The sequence below is a fragment of the Lepisosteus oculatus genome, chromosome 10 (assembly GCF_040954835.1).
Source record: "Lepisosteus oculatus isolate fLepOcu1 chromosome 10, fLepOcu1.hap2, whole genome shotgun sequence".
NCBI lineage: Eukaryota > Metazoa > Chordata > Actinopteri > Semionotiformes > Lepisosteidae > Lepisosteus > Lepisosteus oculatus.
Window position 1 is genome coordinate 13,322,161 of NC_090705.1, and position 23,842 is coordinate 13,346,002.

The window sequence follows — 23,842 nt, forward strand, 5'->3', positions numbered from 1 at the left end:
AGAAATAGACCATGTATTGTAGACTTAAGGAGACTAATAGAATTCAAAATGGTATGAAATAGTTATGTTCTTTCCACCATGCAATTGCTACCATACTATAGATGTAATGCATAAAATTGAATATTCACTGTTTTATTTTACTTATTGGGTGAAGATTATAACAATCAAAGCATAATCAAAGTGATAATGGTGTGGTACCTAATGCCCCTCTAAATCTGGATAAAAGAAAAAAAATTGTGAAAATAAAAAAAAGTGATACACAATTTTAACTTAATATTTTATTTAAAACTTGAATGCTGAGACTGCAGGCTTTTTAAGTTAACATAAGTAAAATTAATCAGAATCTGAAGAGAAAATTTGTATTCAGACCTGTGAAGTCAGTAATTGGTGGAAGTGTATTTGTCAGCAATTACAGCTGCAAGTCTTATTGGGTTTCTACCATCTTTGCAGACTGGCTTGGTACAGTGTTTGCTCATTCATGATAGATTTGTTCAAGCTCTCTTGGGTTGCTTGGGGATCACTTATGGACTACAGTTTTCAATACTTTCAACATATTTTCAATATGATTCAAGTCAGGGTTTTGCCTAATTTGCTCAAGGACATTCACTTTCTTATTCTTAAGGCACTATTGTGGCCTTGTCCTTTGGATCATAGTCCTACTGAAAGGTGAATTCTTGTCCTAGTTTTAAGTCTGAAACAGGTTTTCCTCTAAAATTTGCCATTACTTTGCTCCATTTATGTTCCCATTAGTCTTAACATGTTTGCCAGTGAGCTACGCATTACTGTTTGTTGGGTTTTTAGTCAGATGTAATGCTTTGAGATAGACTAAAAAAGTTCCAACCATGTTTTGTCTGAAACCATAATGTTTGCCACATCTTTGTAGATACAAGCTCACGTTGAGGAGGTTCCAGGGTATTGTTGACCAATAGACATTTTCTCCCATCTCAGCCACTGAACTCTGACCCTGCTCAGTTTGGAGGAACAGCCCAGGCAGTGACCACTTCTTAATGATCAACCTCACTCAAAGAGATATTAAGGGTATTTGAAATCTGCTTATTCCCTTCTGATTTAGCCTTTATACAACTGTCCCTGTGTTGTTTTGAAAGATTGTATTGGTTAGTGTGAAATGAGATATCTGTAATACTCTACTCTGTAATGCTCTAAATGATTTGATAAGCACTTTTCCCAGAAACTTTTTCAGGAATTCATCAGATTCCTACGGTACAAAAATATGAAACACTGCTTATAAAGTACTTCATACATTTACCCCTGTACTGTTTTTGTCAGAAGCTTTTTTTTCACCAAATGTATGCCTAGGACAAGAGAACCAAACTGAAGTTATTAGTTCAAGCTTAGACAACAAGATTTGCTGTTTGGCTTCGACAGCTGAGGAAAGATTATCACAGACTGGCACAGGGAACTGAGGACACCTAGTCCTCCCATGGTTTGGAGCTTGCAATTGGTGGATCTCTATTACATTTAAGGAATAAAGGGGTTAGAAATATCCAATTTTATTTTTATTTGAAACTTGAATTTGTAATATGGATAATGAAAAATGTTCCATAAGACTTTTATTCGCCAATGGTTCTGTTTAATGAAATTATTTTTAATTCAATTATACACTGTGCAGCACTATTTGGCAAAAAATGTTCAGACTTATTATACATGTGCTAACTTTGTTTGGCAAAGTTGTACCAATGCAAACTCACTTTTTTATTCTTCTGTCTTGTGTTTCTCCACTTGTCTGTCCATAAGAAGGTTTTGTTAGGCTTTTAAGAGATGTTTTAATAGAGAAGTGGAAAATGTATGTGTAAGGCCAATTGGTACCCTCAAAGTAGAAGAAAATGCAGGTTCCCATCAGTTACCCATGTGTGCCTTCAAAGGAAGATGTGTGTACTATTTTTAATACGTTCAGGAAGGACATGTGGTTTTTATTACCTTCTTTGTAACAAAATCTAGGCATGATATTCATTTTCTCCTTTGTGTTTGCTTCATTTTATCCTGAAAGGGTGACTTTTTATTGTTTTATGTTCTACATCTGCATTTCTATCAATAAAACTGGATACCAGTGTATAAGGGAAGAAAAGAAATTGGCAATCAAAGCAGTAGTTTTTAATGTAAGAAAGAGTCTTATTTTGTCTGTAGCATAATTCTATTAAAATAATTATAACTATCATAACCTACCACTGTCAGGTTATAGGAACAAGAGTTATTCAACAGAACCATCATTTCTAGGCTGTGAATTATTTGAATCCTTTTTGTAAATATGAATGTGAATTTCTAAATCCATATGAATTAGTAGCAGATTTAATACACAGACTAAATGGTGTGGGCTTTGTTGTTTGTATTTTGTTTTATCTAGTGTAAGACATAAGAATATCGCATTTACTTTTTTTGATGTCTAAGAGAACATGCATTTTAACATGCTTCCATTGAATGAGCTGTTCTAGGAGGTTTAATCTACTCTTATCCGAAGTCTGCTAAACAAAAGTGTAAGAGTATATTGCATTGTGGGAACAAGAGTCTGCTTTATGTTTTGTTACCGAACACCCCCATATTGACTGACTCTGCCTCACAGCATTTTAAACACATGCTGGTGCAGGGTTCAAAGAGTCTGAAACTGGAGTGAAACCTATAAGCTCTGAAAAAGTGGGTGGTCAAGGGAACTAGAACTGAACAGCTGGTATGAACCCTCTGAACTTTGTCATTCATTAATAAATTATTTTTGGGTGCCATCTGGAGAAGGAGAGCAATGCCATAAAGTGTGGAGCCTGTATGGTAGAGTTAGTCTGAGCCTGGCCTCATATTTCAGCATTTCTCTTCTTGTGCCAGACTTCTGGAAAGAAAGAGACAGGCACATTGAAATAAAGAGAGAAAGAAGGGTACAATGGTGTATACTATCATGCTGTTAATATGCCATCTACTAACAGCTTACTGCTGATTTAATTAACACTTTCAGCATTCCCACCTTTTATAAGCAAAATGTTTGTTTTTGCTTTTTTTGGCATTTATAACATGCAGCCACATTCACTGCTTCAAGGCTGTTTTCCTGTTTTGTAGGAAAAAATACGTTTTATGGGTTTAAATTATTTGATAGTCTATAAATAAAATCTGAAATGTAAATGTTGGCATTGTGCAAATTATCAAACAAAGCATCCCTGTGGAAAGGCACTTAAATACACCAACATATTTGATCCTTATGTTATACATAGAGAAATAAACAATCATTTTTAAGGATATAATATTTAAACTTATTTTAAAATAAAATTAGATTTACTTAGCTCTTGGACTTTCATTTAGAATCTACTGAGTAGTGTCACTACCGCCCCTCAGGTTATGTTGTTTGTAGTGCAACGAAAAGCATGTCACGTTTTTGTGATTCTTGGTTAAATGACCATAACTGACAATTTAAATGACCTCCAGTGAGGTCTAATTGAGGAAATTATTAATTGAGTACATTAAACATTCTTCCATCATGATTGTGTATCAATTGTGTTACAATTCTTCTCACACAACGTTTTCTTAAACTTTACTTATGCTATATAGATCTTAACAAAATGCTCCCTTTATGAATCTTGACAAGACTGAATTCTTATGGGTCCTGACTGGTTTGATCCATCTAGCAGTGGTCCTCATCCTTTGTCCTGAGGGACACCTGTGTCTGCTGGTTTTCATTCCAACTGGGCCCTTAGCTACTGATGCTAAATTATGTATAAAGTTGATCTCCTTGTTTGAATTTTGCACACTCAGATGCTGGCTTCTGAAATACTCCATTTAAAGTATATAGTTTCCCATAACATCTTTTCCTCAACTTGCTTACTAAGAATTTGCCTCTTTATTTCTGACTAAAATACTCTCAGAAGATGACCAGATTAGGGATAAACAGAAACAGCTGGAAATTACAAGTGCACCACAAAATATCACGGTGAGTGTTTGTTCATTCCATCTGCTCAAGAGCTGTTGTTTACATTTTAGCTAACACACCTGAATGAGGGAAGTTCTGGAATTTGGGATTTGGCTCAGGATACAATACCAAACCCAATTAATTACAAACCCCATACAACTTTTTAGGTAAAAGAACTCAATTTGTGTTTAAGAACTTGCCTGGGCATGAAGAGAGACTGGGTCCCCAGAAGGAGGGTGGAGACGCACTGCTATACAAGCTATATTGCTAGTAGTCAGAACTCATGTACTTTAAGACTTTGATTTTAGGCCTTGCTTAATGTCCACTTTAATTCTGTTGCTTTTCTTTTTAATATTGCTATTTCTAGGTAACTAAACTTATAATGGTCTTTGTACATTGGTCATTAACAGGGGTGCTAAGTCTTGCATTTCACAGTTTGTTACTTTTGGCATTCTCTTAAAATTTTGATAGCATCTTTGCTCCTGCCAATAATGTTATTCAGCTATGATTATATATATATATGTATACAGTATGTAATGCTAAGGTTTATGTTTAGATATTTGTTCAGCTTTCTCCGTATTCAGTTCAAGACTTTAAATAAGGTGGCAGACTTGGCTGTCATAAGCATGTGACAAATGGTGCCAAAATCTGAAAAATACATGGAAAATAGAATTGGCTTTAGGGTGTTAAATGAAAAGTTGAGATGGTGTTAGATGCCAGGCTTTTCTTGTGCCAGGCTCTAAGTCGCTATACTGCATCTACAAATCCCTTCCAGTAATGTAATGATAGTTTTCTAACATTTTCACTTAGGTGACAATTAAAGGACACATGCTTTTAGTTTTATTTTTGGTTCTTAAATAGGTTTAGATACATTTCAAAATCTTTGATTACAAAATTAAATGTTTAAAGTCCAAGAAAAACAGATTTCATACCTAGCTAGAAAAAACAAATCTCTTAATAATTTGCTGTAGGATGTAGTATTTTGTTTTTTGCTTTTTACACTTTAAAAACAATCCCTTGAAGGCAAATACAGCACAAACAACTCTATCTGATTTTTTAATACACAGCTATACAACATATTCAATTTATTTCCCAATACTGACATATTACCAATATGCAGTATCCTTCCATCAACAGGTTTCATACTAAATACTAGCAACAGACAATGTAAACTTTTGAATTTGCTGTTTTTTTGGAAATCATAGTTCCATTATGCTCATTACAGAATTTGTGCCACTCACCCCATCCACCCATGGCAAAATGGTTTGTATTAATAATTGAATTACAGAGATGTAATTCAAGCACAGAATATGAAATCCTAAAGTCAGTCTAGCAACTATTTCATGCTCAGAAGTGAAACAGGGACATGGGGTCAGAATCATTTCAACTAACTAAACAACTAAAAATAATTTAAGACTGTAAATAGGAAACATCTCTTTACACAACAGGCATCCCAGCCAGATGCTTGAGGACCAAACTCTAGGGTTCGTTCAGGAAGTGGCTTGATGAAATTTTAGATTCACTTAACTACTGAACTACCAAAATGAGCAAGTTGAGTCAAATGACCTTTTGTTTGTAGGCTTTCGTATGCTCAGAATAACATGACTTGAGCACCCGAATTCCTTTTGATTTGCAGTGTTAAATTAGGCAAAAAAGTTCAGATTCAGAAAGCAGAAAATAAACTGTTGTTCCTCTGATAAGAGATTAAACAGCAAAAAGAGGGAAAAGTCTTTACCTGGCATTTACTCATGTTTGTGGCATAGTAGAGGGTAGCGTGGTTTTCTCCTGAAACATGAAAAAAGCCGTTTGGAAAGTAAAAGACCTTCAAAGAAATAATATGGGAATTGTGAGGATGTGTTATGCTAATGAGGGCTAAGAAAATGGCTTTTCAAGTTGAGGTTATTACCCTTTTCAGATTACTTTTAATCAGGTTCTAACAAAGGACTCAAGCTCACTACGTGTAAAGGATTGGTAGCTCATTGGATTTCCATCCAGCTCTGAGCCTTTTATCTCTCTCACAGTAGCAGCCTAGCTTAATGGTGTCTGAAAGTCACTGTGGGATGAAGTAGTGGGGGGATCCTGGAGCTGGATGATGGTGAGTGTTAAAGCTCCAGCCTCTGCCGTGTTGTTCCTTTTAGATATGTACTGTATGTGATTTTGTCTGGTGTTTTAGCTGAAATTTGAGTTAGGTTTGGGAAGCCCACAAAAAAAAATAACAGCCAACAATGCAAACATCAGATGTTACAGTTAAAAATATGATAGTCATAAAATTAAGTAGCAAGTTGCAGATATTTCTGCATATTATCTCTCTTTATATCGTATGCAGTATATCTTTATACATACAATATTAAAGTCAAATTGATATTTTTAAGATTAATTTTTCAAGGTAGGAAATAGTGGTTGGCAGTCATATCATTATTTTCAAATTATGCATCTTTTAACACAGTTAAGAGAACATTGTTTAAAGAACTTATTACCAAAGAAGGCTTGCTACAGAAAGCTTTCCACAATAGTGAATATCTAAATGTAAACTCGTTAAAATAGTTTTTAAGAGAAAAATCACAGCTCTTGATAATTGTTTTTGGTGCTATTTTGTTATTAGTTCACAATCACTTCTGCCTTAAAATATGCATGATCAGTTCAGGATTTGACTGCAGCTGCAGTTGATTTAAATACTTTAATGTTTGTAAGAATGTAATACTTTACCAACACCAAGATATCCAATGAAGAAAGAAAATATCTTCCATATGAATCTTGTGATTGCCTGAACATTTTGCTAGCCTCCTGTGCTAAAAGTGTATATACAGTAAGTAGGTTTTTAGCATTTGAATGCATACGTGTATCTAGGGTTACCAGTTTTTATACTTTTGTTATCACTGTAACAATTTTGTAAACATAGGTGTCACAGTTGAGCACTTCATCTTGATTCTGTATTGTTTCTGTGACAACTAGGAAAAACAGCATGTCCACTTCAATTCACTGTAGTGCAGTCGAGGTTAACAAAACAAAAAGAATGAATGTACAACAAATGAAAATAGAGATATATACACATACATTATTGTAACAGATAGTAGTATGAATATTATTCTACTTTGTGCCCATTGCTTGCCAGGATAGGCTTCCCCGTGACCCTCTGTTGGATAAAGTGGTTAGAAAATGGATAGGTGGATAGTATGATATTCATTACGCTGTATAGGAAATAAAAACTGTCCTTAATTAGAATATTTTCTATTAAAGGATGTAAAGCAGGATGAAAGTCCGCAAGAATGTGAGTTATGTCTCGTGTTGCTGTGAATTTTTACAGTATGCAGTGCAATCTTCATTTTATAGTGTATTTATAGTTTAATTGGACAAACAAAACAACAGCATTTCAAAATTGCACAACTGTCTCGAAAAATATGTCAAACATTAAATGTAAACAGAATAAAACCTGATCTTCTACTTTAATGTAATGGCATGTTTGGGGGGTCAGGTATGCTCTGTGAATAAAATGTAAAAAAAAAAATCTGATGTTTCAGTTTTGGGAATCTGAATTTGTAATATTCCATATTTTGTCCTAGGACATTTCTTCATCTGTAGCATGTAAGTCCCTGTTCCAAATAGTTTAACACAGTGGTTCTCAAACTTTTTGGACCAAGTACCACCCCTAATCCAACCAAAGCATCCAAGTACCACCTACAAGTCATCATCTCATAGGAATCCCAGAAATTCTCAATGACCAACATGGGCGCTCGTGCACACACACTCACACATACATATAATAAATATTATAATAATAAACTTTATTTGATATAGAACCTTTAAAGGTGGCTTCTCAAAAGTGTTTTACAGAAAAAAAACATTAACAACAACTAATAAAAAAGCACCATTTCAGTGAGAGGGGTGAGCCTGTTTAGTTGAGCAAAGCAGCTGTGAATTAATTTTTTGAGCCTTGATACAATTCACAACAGAGTCTAACAGATATTAAATCGTCAGGCATTTTCTTGACGGCAAAGGTCTCGCGGTGGATGTTGTAATGCGTACATTAATTTCTGGAGCAACCTCTCGAATTCGTGCAACTACACCGTTATGTCGGCTTGTCATTGCTCTAGCACCGTCTGTACAAACTCAGACGCATTTTATCCAGTCGAGGCCATTCTCTTCTATAAATTCATTCAGAAGCTGAAATATGTGCTCTCCTGTAGTTCCTGTTGAAAGCGGTTTACAGAACAGAAAGTCCTCATGGGACATACCCTCAAACTGGTATCTAACGTAAACGAGCAAATTGGCCAAATCGACTACAGACTCATCTAATTGCAGTGAAAAACATCTGCTCATCTTAACGCGCTCTATCAGTGTACTTTTGATATAATCCTTCATTTCAATAATTCTATGAATGACTGTGTCTTTCAGGGGGGCAGCAGGTCGAGCTGTTTAGCAGCTTTTTCTCTACACATAATACGTGTCAGCTCTTTTGCCACAGTAAATAAGGTTCTTCAAACATAGTGTAGCTTACCTGCTTTAGCAATCCGCAAGCTTGCATTTTTCCGCGTTTCCATTTTTATTTCCGTATTTATTTAAAGTTTTTATTTTATGCGCATGGGAGCGAAACACAGAGACGCTCGGTGTATTTTTCTCAAATTAGAACAGTTCTTAAATATTTTTCTGTTATCACGCTTTCGTGTGGTCACAAGATTACCTGCGTTCTTGCACGTATTTCTATGCATTCCTGTGTTTACAACGTTGGCATTGTTCCAAAATCACGCACGTTCTCCTTTCTCCCTATTTGCTGGAGATACAGTAGCTTTTTTTAAATACAATTGGTCACTTGCATCTGTAGCACGCATTCCTATAGAGTGGTATAGAATCACAGAGTATCTCTTGTGTCCACTGAAGTATTAGTGCGCACTGTATCGTAGTACGTAGGCTGCATATTCGACACGTATTAAAATACAAAATATAAAAACCCATCCTTATTTTTCAGCGCACACGACACAGTCCCAGGGTCATTTGGCATACCACCTGGCGGCACTCCACGTACCACTGCCGGTACGCGTACCACAGTTTGAGAACCACTGGTTTAACAGACTCTGTCTGTTAAGGTCTTTTAACAAACTAACATGGACAGAAGAAACCCGTTTCTTTGCTTTCTCCCTGACGACCAACAGATTACACATGCATTGCAAAGTGAAAATATGAAAAGGGAAAAAAGGAGCCAGGTAGCTTGTACCAAGATTGCAGGTTCTAGAACAAGTGAAGCCATTCTAATTAAAAATAACTGCTGCCATGTGAATCCCTTTATCACCCCAAAGTGAAGCAGAGGAAGGGGAACTACTTGTAAGATTTCTAAATTTGTAGGGTGTGAATGTCATATTTTTCTGAATTTTAAAAGTCCACCGGACACCAAGTTAATGGTGGCAGGCTAAAATGTATAAATTAAATATTTGAACTGTAATGTTTTATTTGAATTTTTATTTATTACATATACAAAGGAAGTAGGCAAACAATGAATACACCACTGAAAAGGCACTTAATAGAGATTTGGGCCACCATGTGCAGCCAGTACATCTTGTCTGCTCCATGACAAGGAGTCTACATACTGTATACCTTGAATTCAGCAGGAGGGATGCGGCATCATTCTTCTGCAAGAAGCCCAGTCAACTCACTCCTGGTTTATAGAAATGGAAAATGCTATCTCCATGCTGTCATTGCCTTAGATACCATTGCTCAGGAAACATCAGATAGTTGCATCTTGGTCAGTGAAGCTCTGCCAAACTTGCTTCACCAATAACCCTTCTTTCACTCTTGTGCAAATCACTGAAGTCTCTTCTTGTAACCATACTTGCTATAATTTTACGCAAACAGCTCTATACTTTTTATACTTAACCCTAAGCATGTTCGAATATTAATTGATATAATATGATAATGTTTTTAACACATGAGCCGCACCTGTGCCTTCAATATACTTGTTATCTCTCAATTACCCAGGTGTTCCCATTTTTTTTAGGTTGTTTGTGTTCATTTCACAATTTGTTTATCTGTGATGCAGGAATACAAGTATGGCAGTTTGTGTATGTGAGGAGAGCACAAGTGCTTTACAGAACACATTTGCTTTACATTTCCTCGATACAGTACATTATCAATCAGGATGCTTGCTACTGCCTATAATTACCGTATTGTTATTAAAATGGAAAGTAGATAGTATATATTCTTTTCTAGGTCATATTTGTAGCTTTTTTATTTTTTCCTGCAATTTGAAAGGGAACACCCTGTCTTTAACCTTAATACGCATTTGAAATTCAAATGAACAATTTAAAATTCAGCTGTCTAGACTGCTATCCATACGTGATAGCACTCAGTCACTTTTATTAACCATTCACTTTGAAGCTAAGAGACCCAAGCTTGCCTTTCAGAGCTCTCAGACATCAGTGTGCCAGCAAGCCCTGCCTCCTTCTTTATTGGGAAAGATGACTACTGCTGACTCGCTGTACTCAGCTTAAGGTGGACAATTAAATTGCAGGTGCACAAATGCCTCATTGTAAGCACCATGGGAGAGTTAATGGATAACTCCTTTTGTGTTCAGGCTTTCAGGCCTCTCTGTTGGATTTCTTTTTGAAGAAAACCTAGTCCTCTTTTTGTTTTTTATAAACTGTTCACCCATGTGCTTATACATGCTGGCATTTGCTCTATAGCAGGACTTGTGTTTGAGTAAGGGATAGAGCAATTAGGATTGGTCTTCTCTGTGATAGAGATGCACACCCCAAATTACTGCAGAGACTGCAGGGCAAAAAAGATTGTTCCTAACTCTGTTATAGACTGTGTTAGTCTATAACACAGCTAAAAAAAGAAATAAAAAACCTACATTTAAGTATTCCCTTATCATAGACGATTGAGGGAACGAATTAGGAACAATGACAAGAACAATAATAAAGTTAATAACTTTGTATATTAAAGAACAAAAAACAATGTCATTAAATGTATTAGTTATTAATAAAACAAAAACAAATATCAATTTATGAAACAATACCTGTAACTTATGGTTACAGGTATTGTAATGATACAAATTGAGAACACAACCAGTGAGGCACTGACCGATTTTATCCTGGGGCTATATTTATACTAAGTACATGCCAGGATGAGTTCAGAGCTTCATTTTGATATAGATGTTTAATTCTTCTTTTCATTCTTTTATTTTTATGTTACCCCTTCAGAATCAACAGTCATGAATCAATATTTAGAACATAAAAAATAAATTTTGTAATTTCAGTTTCAATCAGGTAGTGATTGGATGATTTTCATTGAAAGTCCAGGTAATAATAGTGTAAAATAAAACATTATGTTGTGGGTAAGAAGCATTAATGGATGAAGCTAACAGAAAGATAGTGCCAACCTGCACTTTCAATGAAGAGCATTTTAGTACTATAGGAATCATTCACAGAAAAAAGTGTGAAAGGTGTCTCTATGGAAACAGAGCTAAATTTATCAATGGTTCTCGCTTTAGTTTTTATAATCTAATGAAAGAAATTGAGTATTAACCGTGAAAGTTGTTGTTTCATGGTTTTTGTATTGAACTGTTTTATCTTTTTCAAAGTATAAGGTCAAGTCAATGCAAAGAAATAGCCAAAGAAATTGTTCTGGAAAAAAATGCAAGGATTTGTCAAAATTTGCAATACAACATGAATAACAATCTCACAAGATTCCTTCTTGAGCTACATATGTGCATGTTAAAAGTGTTCTGAATTCTTGGATCATTAAGGCACTGTAGCTGATCACGAAAGGCCAAAGAAACACCCCTTTAACCTACATATAGCCTATACAGGTTAACACATACCTTTATGTTCCTACAAATTTTGTTGCTGCACTGAAAGCTATGAAAATCTAGACCAACTGTAGCCTGCCAAACCCTGGCAGCACCCAGCCAGTTGTACACTGCCACATGGGGAAACTGTCATAGTCAGCAGGATTTTTTACATTTTTTTCTTTATTTGTAATTGCCTCTTTTCTATCCCCACAGTTTGAGATCTCTAATTCTAATTGTTAATCATCTCAGCTCCGTGCTACAACACTCATATGGGCATATGAGGAAAGAGGGCTCCACATACTTTTTTCTGTCTTTTTTTCATCCTACGATTCCCACAGCATCTACAACAGAATTAGTATTGATTGCAGGAATGAAGCAGCTCTTACTGACAACACTACAAACTCACAGACATCTGACAAGTCACAGGGGTTACAGTAAGCTGATAGTACAATGGCTGACGTAAGCCCACCCAACTGCAGCTGTCTGTAGCATTGGTGTGCCACTACATACAGAATCCGATTAATTCCACCAGAAATACTTGGATTTTAGGGCTCAACCTTTGTTCTGAACAAGCTTTACCTGTGAAGAATTTTAGGAACCTCCTTTAAAACAAGTTACTTTTAAATCAGGGATTATCATTAAGAAGGATAATGATTTTCCTTGCAGTTTTAAAAATCTGTGTTTCTGGTTGGCAACATGACATCTGGTTGATATTTTGATTGTCTTCTCTGGGACAATGCTAGATGAAGATACTCTAAAGGCTCCTGATATTGTAAGGTAATACTTGACGGATATAGAATTACATCAAGAAGCCGTTTCTTCCAAGCTGAACCTGGAGAATGTTGCATAAAGATATGAATACAGTGAAGAGCCAATATTATTTGCTCACATCATGTTTTTTTTTAAGGTCAGATGCAATTATTTCACAACACAGATTAGCGTGACCCAGGAGTGTTTTTCTTCCAGTGTACACACATCATTTTCAAAACTAGGGTGTTTATAGGTGTTTATATAAATAAGTTAACTTGAAAAATTAAGATTATTCTTCAAATGAGATTTTCTTTGATCATACATTTTCTCAGAAAATCCATTATTATAATCAACCGTGAGCAGTCCATAGAAATGGGAGTTTTGGTCACTGACACCTTCTTATTTGAATCTTTTTAAATTCTGGCAATTTGTGATATAAAAAAAATCTCACAATATGCAGAATATAAGAGGAGTTTTTTACATTAAACAAAATAATTCAAAACATCTAAAGGCAGTTTACTCTTTTTTAATATTCCAGTACTATTCTTACAACAGCACAAAACAGTAAGTGAATGATATCAGCAAAGTAAATTTACATTTAATGTAAGACTTTTTAACATCCTGAAAAGCATTACAGTTAAAACCTTTCTTTCAGAAACATTAATATTTTATTTAGTGTTGTAGATGTGTAACATGCATAGAGCTCTGAGAACTCCTAAAAGAGATCATGAATTGTGTGTGCCTATCTATGGCTCTACAGTGCCTCTGATGGAGAAATACTGCTCTGGCAACCTTTTTTTTCTAACCACATCTGCTTACACCATGGGTTACTTTCTGGGATGTCAAAACCAATTTAAACCTATAGCCATTAGGTGGTGGAATGACTAATTAAACCTCTATTTAAGATGTTATTAGCGATAGAAGTCACACATCTTCCAGTTTTTCCAGATTTAGAACAAGCTGATTTACAGTATAAGGTATATTTTTACAGCTAATTTACAGTATATTTTACAGCAACTTAAAGTGCTCAGTATCCAATGAAATTACTTTCTGAGCATGTAACAAAATGGGAAATGACTATCAAGGGAAAGGCATATTTTGCTTACACTGAAGATTACATTTTCTTCCATGCTGCTGTAGATGGTCAAAGTGTGTGGTTACACTATACTCCGCACAACTATTTCCCTCTTCTCTGTAGTCAGTATCACATTCCTAGATGTCCTGGAGACAGACAAGCTGGCCAGACCACACAAGTTCTATGTGGACAGAGATAGATCTCTTTGGTGTTATGAGAGGGACCTAGGTTTTATCCTAGGTGTTTAATTAGAGTACAATTGTTTTAATTTAAATATTTCTATTGACAGGATTTATTACAAAATAAAACATTGACATAGAGTTTTTCTTTGGACATACAGCAATATTATCAGTAAACATACAACAGTTTGTGAAATCTTGACAGTACATTGTGTACAAACTCATATACAACTGAGTTTGATGCGCCTCCATTAATGCTTCCAAACTCCTTTATGCAAATGTTTTTTTTATTTCAAAACTATATAGGCCAAGCCATATATATGTCAGAAACACATAAATCTGTAGGTAAAAGGAAGTTTTAAAAAATGTATTTCACCTACTGTAACTCCTGTCAGCTTAAGTCATGAGATACACTAATGAAGAATGACCACATTATCATGTAATATTGAAACCTAACTGATAAAATCACACAATTAAGTATTTTAGACAAATATTATATATTCAATTTTTTTCATTATTGCAAAATCATTGTAAATAACTATTACATTTAATATATTTTTATTGTTATTTAGAATTAACCATTATATATATTTTTTTACATATCACTAAATTGTACTTAATAACTGTTTCTTGGCTCACAGTTGTACCCACATGAGGTGAATAAGAAAGTGCAGAAACTTTCTCTGCTATCAAGTCACATTCCACCCATCAAGACGTTCATCTTCTGATGTTACAAGGTTTTCAGAGATGTGTGGGAGGTTTAGTACCGAGTGTGAGAGAGTTACGTCTCTCACCGTTATCACAGGAACAGGAAATATACAGGCATCTGGGTTGTTGCAAGGGCTGTTGTTTTGCTAGGAGCCAAGGGATGACTAGATGACTCATCTCATCTCAACTTTACTCCTGGCAACACTGCACCAATTAAGAGCCACTTCCTGGGGAATCCTGGCCACAGTCAAACCATGACATGACCAAAACCTACACTTATGATGCCTGTTTCATAGAGCTCAACCTTCTCTCAGAGCAAGAACCTTTACTGGCTGAGCCATTTGATTAGGTATTAAGCTTTTAGAGCAAATCATTAATCCTGTTGTGTATTGCATATCCCATTTATTAAACACATATTGATTTAAGACAATGAGGGACACGATTTATAGTATTTAGAAGATTAATAGTAAAATTAGCTTTTTGAATATTGCTAGCTAACATTACACATGATAACATGACTAATACAAGTGAGACAATGCTAGTCGGTTAAGAAAGAAAAGGAAATATTTCATTTCATACCTGAAGTTTTGCTGTCAAATTGAAGTGCGAGAATACCTTATTATATCTGTGCTGTTTCACATCAGTTCTTTTGGATTCTTAACAGCAGTTTCAATTTGTATTATTATTACCGTAACAGATTACTTTGACTGCAGTTTCCACTACACAGTGCCTGAGAGCTTACATGAAATGCAAAAGGAAACTTTAAAATCTGAACTAACGACAGTCGCAATAATGGGATAGTTAAAGGACCTAAGGGACAGGCTAACAAGGATAAAAATAAAGAAAAAAGTTGGACAGTGCCTTATTGCTTCCACAGGGGCCTGAACTGTGAAAAATGATCACATTTGAGAAACTACATTAGGTTTAAAAATATTTCCCTGTTGTACTTTTTTAAAACAGATTCTTAAGAGAGCTACAATATACATTTCACACTCTCACCTGGTGATCCTCACTCCTGGTTCTGAAGAGCCACAAGGTTTTCTGATTTTCTTCCCAACTTGAGCTCCTATTGACTCAATTGACTCAATCATTTCCTCAATTGGCCTTAATTACCACTGTTTCCAGGTCTTTAGTCATTGAAGACTTGAGTTCCCTATAAATGCTAAAGGACGGGAACCAGAGGTAAGGGTCACTGCTTCAACTACTGAACAGCAGTAGTTTTCCCTTTTCATTAAAAGCTAAACAAGTGCATTTAGAATTTATGAAGCCCATTTCTCAATATTAAACAGCATGTTTAGATTTACAAAATGTGCTGTGAATGGTGAAGAAAATATTGTTTTATGGTCTGAGGGCAATTATTTTTCACTTCATTAACTGCGATAAAGTTCCGTAATGTTATAGATCTGGAATAATTTATCAGAAAACTCTTTTCAATGAGGGATTATTTATGTGATCAGCATCAGGGCACAGAAGCCTGAGGCTGTTGATTATTGGACTGGCCAAATGGAATCATAGAATATTTTAACTGAATTTCCCTTTTTTGGTTCTAAAAATGGTAGCACATACTAATTACAAAATGCATCTGTAGAACAAAGAAAATCTTTTCTCAAACCTCTTCATCTGAATCACAATAGCTGTATGTAACTGAGTGCAATAATTCATTAAAAGAAATTTAATTATTTAAAATATTTTTTTTATTTCAGGTAATTCTGAATGATATATAGAACTGTTTTCAAACCGATTAAATAGATTTGTGGGGGAAAATGGAAGGCTTTGGTTTGCAAGGTTCCTTATGAGAGTAATCTTGCTTCAAATTAAAACTGAAAGCATTTCTTGATTGTAACTTACTTTAGCCATCAAATGTGTCCAACATTCTAACATTAATAGGTTCTGTTAAATAACTCTTGGCTTACGTCTTTTCAGCATTTGTAGCAGCTGCATGAAATTGTTGAGGTGCATGTACAGTATGTGTGCGCTGAAATGTGTCTTTCTGTAAATTTGTACTTTATGCTTTGGGGCATATATATGCAAAATACACTGATTCAGACATACATAATGAAAGACCTCTGGTTATCCTTACTCAACCTTTTTTCCAAACATCTAATTTGAATATTCATATGAATTTCAAATCCCATCACAATTTTTATTTTTCCCTAATTTGTGCTCTAATAAGTAACAAAAGCCTTAAGCCTGAACGTAATATGTCCATCCTTTAAAAAAATTTAATAGATTCACATGGAACATGCAGCCAAAACTGTGTTCCGTGTTAATTTACATACAAATTCAATTAACCTATTTTTGTTTCTGAAAAAAAAAAGCTTTCATCAGGGTAGTAGAATACAGTCACCATTAGTCAAGTCGTGAAATACATGACTTGTATTATAACATGACTTTCAAATTCCACTGTGGTGATTGATTTATTTTAATTTTAAGTTTGATGTTTAAAATGTTGAATGCCATGAAATTTACTTCTGTTTTCATTTGATGGCTTTTAGCTCTGTTTATTCCTTATTACAGCTATATATACAGTATGGAGAGGGCAAGCAGAAATTTTGCTGTAGTTAAAATTGTCTATTCACTATTGGCTTCATTTAAGAATTTTTTTTTTCTAATGTGTCTGATTCACATTTCCTTTCATTACATTTAAAGACCAAAGTCCTTTTAATTATTCTTCAGTCATATATAAAAAAACGAAATTAATACACAGTAAATATTTGTTAAAGACTTGGAGGTTTCTTGGTTAATTATGTTTTTCCAAGTCATTTTGTATCCAGTTAAAACTTTTAACTTTTTTAACTTTTAAGCTTTCAACATTTTATTACGAGCACAAAACATATTCATAAAGTAATCAAAATATCACAGATATTTTGCAGTATAATGGTTTTCAAAAATGTATTTTGCGATATACAGCTACATACCGTGTAGAATGTAGAATACAGACACCAAATACGTAAATGGATGATCATTTTTTGAAAGTGATTGTAGCACAGCTTGATACTAATATATTAAGATGTTGTCCTTAACCTTATGTAAGCCAGCAGCACATTACACTTTGTTACAATATAGCAATCCTACAAAAGTAGGTTTGTGCAGTCTATCCTGATATGTCCAACATCCATATCACTGGTATGGATGGCTAGTGGGGCCAGTAGGGGGCTCTCACCCTGCGGTCTGTATGGGTTCTAATGCCCTAGTACAGTGGTTCTCAAACTGTGGTACGCGTACCGGCAGTGGTACGTGGAGTGCCGCCAAGTGGTACGCCAAATGACCCTGGAACTGTGTCGTGTGCGCTGAAAAATCGGGACGGGTTTTCATATTTTGTATTTTAATACGTGTCGAATACGCAGCCTACGTACTACGATACAGTGCGTGCTAATACTTCAGTGGACACAAGAGATACTCTGTAATTCTATACCACTCTATACGAATGCGTGCTACTGATGCAAGTGACCAATTGTATTTAAAAAAAGCTACTGTATCTCCAGCAAATAGGGAGAAAGGAGAACGTGCGTGATTTTGGAACAATGCCAACGTTGTAAACACAGGAATGCATAGAAATACGTGCAAGAACGCAGGTAATCTTGTGACCACACGAAAGCGTGATAACAGAAAAATATTTAAGAACTGTTCTAATTTGAGAAAAATACACCGAGCGTCTCTGTGTTTCGCTCCCATGCGCATAAAATAAAAACTTTAAATAAATATGGAAATAAAAATGGAAACGTGGAAAAATGCAAGCTTGCGGATTGCTAAAGCAGGTAAGCTACACTATGTTTGAAGAACCTTATTTACTGTGGCAAAAGAGCTGACACGTATTATGTGTAGAGAAAAAGCTGCTAAACAGCTCGACCTGCTGCCCCCCTGAAAGACACAGTCATTCATAGAATTATTGAAATGAAGGATTATATCAAAAGTACACTGATAGAGCGCGTTAAGATGAGCAGATGTTTTTCACTGCAATTAGATGAGTCTGTAGTCGATTTGGCCAATTTGCTCGTTTACGTTAGATACGAGTTTGAGGGCATGTCCCATGAGGACTTTCTGTTCTTTAAACCGCTACCAACAGGAACTACAGGAGAGCACATATTTCAGCTTCTGAATGAATTTATAGAAGAGAATGGCCTCGACTGGATAAAATGCGTCTGAGTTTGTACAGACGGTGCTAGAGCAATGACAAGCCGACATAACGGTGTAGTTGCACGAATTCGAGAGGTTGCTCCAGAAATGAATGTACGCATTACAACATCCACCGCGAGACCTTTGCCGTCAAGAAAATGCCTGACGATTTAATATCTGTTAGACTCTGTTGTGAATTGTATCAAGGCTCGAAAAATGAATTCACATCTGCTTTGCTCAACTAAACAGGTTCACCCCTCTCACTGAAATGGTGCTTTTTTATTAGTTGTTGTTAATGTTTTTTTTCTGTAAAACACTTTGAGAAGCCACCTGTAAAGGCACTATATCAAATAAAGTTTATTATTATAATATTTATTATATGTATGTGTGAGTGTGTGTGCACGCGCGCTCATGTTGGTCATTGAGAATTTCTGGGGTTCCTATGAGATGATGACTTGTTGGTGGTACTTGGATGCTTTGGTTGGATTAGGGGGTGGTACTTGGTCCAAAAAGTTTGAGAACCACTGCCCTAGTATAATGCCGTTGCATCATCACGGTGGAAGCTGCACATTGATGGTGAAGGGAGGTACCCATTATTTGTAAAGCACTTTGAGTGGAGTGTCCAGAGAAGCACTATATAAGTGTAAGGAATTATTATTATTATTATTATTATTATTATTATCCTACATCCATTCCTGGGAAACACATACTACTTCCTCAAACACATTACATCCTAGATATTGCAGATCCTAGAACAGATCATGTTCACATAGCTCAGGACACTACTACAATATATTTTGTGCTGTGCAAGTTTGATTTTCTTTCAAATTTGAGTATTTATGATTTATTCCTTTATCATGTCCACCTTTTAGTATAACTGTACATGACCGATAATACTAATTCTAAAAGGTGTTCCAGTAAGAGTACCATTTTAATACCTTCCTGAATATGTGCTATAACCTCTTCTAATATTTATGTATTAGGTGATTAACCTAATTGACTGTCATTGCAATTGATCTGAGAGGATGTAAGTATAAAGTTTATTTTCAACATGCGCTGGGATTTGAGTAACCTTGCTTCCATTTTAAATGCTGTAAAACTAAATTGAGTTCTGTAAAGTATAATTTGCTTGTAACTAATTAGACAGCCATGTTCAATTGCTAATTAACAGATATGATGTTAAGTGTTTTTCAACAAAAAGACCCACAATGTATTTGAAATACTGACTTTTTCTGACTTTCCCTCATTTGCATATACTAATGAATATAATAGTAATTAACTCCTTTATTGTCTGGAGACCATACATTATTTTCTCTCCGTACAAAATGTTCTGCGCTGAAAGCTAAAAGACCTGGATGTTGTAGTTGTTACAGATGGTGCCCACACATCTTCAGACAAGGATTCTGTAAATGTCAGGGAACAGTTAAAACCATTCAAAATAAATTGTTTTATCTCCAGTGCTTAATTGGATGCTTGTGACTAACAATGCTTGTCTCTTGAACATTAATAAATTAAAAAAAATATATAACACATTTATTCAGTTCTATGTGTAACCATATCTAATCTCTGTTATACAACTGTTGAAATCTTAAACTCAAATCCCATTTAAAAGCAGATGGTGAACTCTGAAAATGATGTAGCATACAGTAGGAGAGAACAAACCCAAGTTCCCCCATCAAACAAATTCCATCTCATTTATGCAGATGCTTTAAGCATTTTGCAGTTTTTTTATCATATGTTCTCATTCTGAATGTATAGCTATATAGTTTAGTTTGTACTGTGATATAATATATAACACTGTGTTTCTAAGTAAGAACATTTTCACTTTCTATATTGTATACATAGACTCCAGACAACACTGCCCTGGAGCACAATTAGCAAATCAATGTTGCGTATGTCACAGGCAACAGGAGCCATGGAAAACACTGCTGTGAGCTCAGAAATCAATACTGAATGTCATGGGTGTCAGAGATCAGCTTCCTACAGTTCACTGCAAATGCATGAATGTAAACCTGAAACAGTACTTGAATTCTTCTCTTCACACACATTTGCTATAGTAGAAGATTATTTGTTATGAAAGTACTGTAATAATATTACTGGTGAGCAATCAAAACTACATAAAAGTTTAGAGTTACTGTAAAGAATATAACATAACATAACATCAATTTATAAGCCCTAAACAAATTCGTCTTTTCGCATACCACAGCTTGCTCTCCATGAGACACAGACACACAGACAGAGAGAGAAGCTTGGGGTCAGAGCGCAGGGTCAGCCATTGTACAGCGCCTCTGAATATAAAATGGTGAGACAGCACACAACACCACCTGTACTCAAGGAACAGCTGGACAATTACGCATTTAAATGGAAACCAACTTACTGAATTAATTTAATTTCTATAGATTCTAGTTACTCTAGTCACTAAATGTAATTAAGCAATGTAAAGCAGCTAGAGCAGTATATAGCATGGGGTGTCATACTTCACTGGTTTCCAGTCATGGGTGGGGAAAAGTAGAAGAAAAATTACTATATTCAATAATGCACTGCAAGGTATATATTTTCAGGTAGATTCTGCCTTTCAGAGCTGCATTGATCCCTTTGAGCAAATTGTATGACAAAAATTGGGAAAATTAGTGAAGGAAAGTAATTGAACATTTCTTATTTTTTCCACACAAGAGATGAAGGGGAAACTATGAGTTTAGAGCTTTCAGGCAACAAGAAAAACATATCTTGGAGCCAAGATGAACATTAATGTACTGTGTACCTAAACTAAATTAAATATCGTAACTAAATTTCCATTTCTAGGATTATTTTCATGTAATATATTATTTGTGATCTTTTTCATGTTTAGTTGCATGGTTATGAATGATGTACAAGTATATGAAATGTTTCTCCAGGTCGCCTTGTACAATACAGTGTAGTCCAGCATTTACTGTCAATACAGAATATCAAAAACTGAAAGCATTAGATATTCAAAGGTTGGTTCAAAGATCAATCATTATTCTTCTGAAGACCCATGTTACATATTCACTGAAAAAATAATTAAAAACATATTTCTGAATCATTACAGTGCTTGAAGAAGCATAAGGCATTAAGAGTAGTGTTAATTTATGGCAAAGCTTAAGGACGTGTGATAAAAGCTGATGTATGTGAAGTGAAGTGTTCTGATGTATAGCTGATATGTTGTGAGCATACTGGTGCACTATGTTTGCCATCACATCCAGGTGATGCATTGTTGGTGGTGGAGTGGAGTCCCCATTACCTGTAAAGCGCTTTGATTGGAGTGTCCAGAAAAGTGCTTTTGATTAGGCATTATTAATTATTAAATTATTATTAATTATTAAAAATGTGGTCCATACATAATTGAGGATTGAGAGATGTGGTAGTCTTGCTGCCTTACATCTGTTTTGTTCTGGGTTTGATTCTGGACTGTGGAACCTAATATGTAGTTTGCATGTTGTCCCCATATTTCTTAGTGTTTTTTCTTTATGCTCTAGTTTCTTTCTGTCTTCTGAAGATATGCTGGACAGGTTAATTGGTGTCTCTTAATTGTGTATGTACTGTATGTTTGCACATGTGCACTGGTATTCCATCCATTGGTATAGTGTGGCCTTGTATCCTTTGCCTCAGGAATAGGCTCTGGGTTGCTGTGACTGTGGCTTGTAAGCGGCTTTAAGATAATGGATGAATGGATTTATACTGAATCTTCAGCTCATGAACATACATAATACCAAATTGTTTTACTTCCCATGATAGCGATAAACTCTCCTAACTGAATAAGTAAATAGATTTAGTCTGCTCTTTAAATTATGCATACATCCCCAGGTAAGTTGAAAGTGGGAAAAAAAATCTGCTCTTTATGTCCACATTATAAAACACTGGCTCTGAAGGCATTCCCACTTGTGTCTGATGTTGTAAATGGTTTGTGGCATTATTGTTAATATGGATTTACTTCACCAGCTGCGGTCTCCAGAGAATTACATTTCCCATTTCCAAAACAGTCATGGCACAATGGTTGAGTAGATGTCCTCAAGCATTTAAAATAGAGTATAAAGAAAGAAAATGAGAAAAAAAGGTGGTGTATGGTTTACTTCACCTGTTTCAAGTATTTAACCTCAGGAGACCTAGTTCAATTTTGAGTTTGGTCTGCAGCCAAATACCATTCATGACATCAAGTTAGGCCTTGCATCTTTTTTTTTAAATCAGTCAGACATATTTTATGTTTTATTTATTATGTACTACTGTGCTGCTAATATTTCTAGGAATTGTGTACTGCCCTCAAAAGTACACATAATTGGCGAATGTCTACATTGCTGTTTTTTTTTTCCCTTTTCAAATGACTTCACATTCAATAGATTAAATAAATGTTAAGCTTAATTGAACAACAATATTACATGAAAGAAGCTTTTTATCCCTTAGTGTCTGAATCAATACAGGTGCTTACCTGGAGTACAGGGTGAGTTCTAGTTATTGCTTGTTTTTACCGGGGTCATGAGTAGTCAAAATTCAGGATTCTCAACAGAGGTAGGGTCAGTTCTGAATCGAACTGAAATTTAGAGTTCAATCCCAATTCAGGTTTGATCAGTTGTGGCATTGGTAATGAACTAGAATTAAGCAGAAAACAACAAAACATAGGAAATTGAATTGAATTTGAATTACCAGTTTTTAGTTATTTAAATTGCTAATTACATTCAGGTCCACTGAGCAACATCTGTTTTTGGTGCAGAATTATTACAAAAAAAAATCAAATTCCCTATGCTGCCTGGCTCCACACATTCATAAAATTACAGCCACGGGTTTCATGACTGATGTGCTTATTTTAGTATATGTTTTGTAAAAGTAATAGGAACCTGAGATAGGTAATGATTGGGTAGTCTGTTCCATTGATACATTGCTGATCTTCACGGGGATATTAGATAATTGTGATGGAGTGACAGCATCATTACCACCTTGTAGCTTGATCTCATCAGAAGCTCAGCAAGCGTGAGTCTGGCCATTACTGGGATTAGAGAGCTTACAAGAAAAAACAAGATGCTGCTGTAAGTAATGTTGGTGGACAATCCTCCAGGCCAGAATGATCAAAACTAGTGCTGTAGTGTGGTGACCAGAGACACTGTGAGAAGTGTCAGCCTGTGGATGAAATGTTCCTACTGTAAGTCTTAACTATTCAACATTAATGATTTCATCAGACTGTTCATAAGAGTGGGAGTTGTTAACCCTGGTTTTCTGGTTAAATTCTACTCTGAGTCTGCCAAATCTGAAATATATTATTCAAAGACTGTATATAATTGAAAATCATTTAGGAGTTCTAAAACCTCTAAGAAGGTTACTGA

General features: G+C 35.2%; 2 long non-coding RNA genes across 3 annotated transcripts in view; one reads left to right on the plus strand and one right to left on the minus strand.

Annotated features, from left to right (window-relative positions):
* Positions 1-23,842, plus strand: part of LOC107078651 (uncharacterized) — a 160,981-nt gene that overhangs the window by 113,331 nt on the left and 23,808 nt on the right. The window lies entirely within an intron of this gene.
* The window catches only part of LOC107078652 (uncharacterized), a 28,746-nt gene continuing 10,543 nt past the window's right edge, over positions 5,640-23,842 (minus strand). Inside the window, exon 3 of the long non-coding RNA XR_001479605.2 lies at positions 5,640-5,689. This is a non-coding gene — a long non-coding RNA (uncharacterized lncRNA). The remainder of the gene's footprint in view (positions 5,690-23,842) is intronic.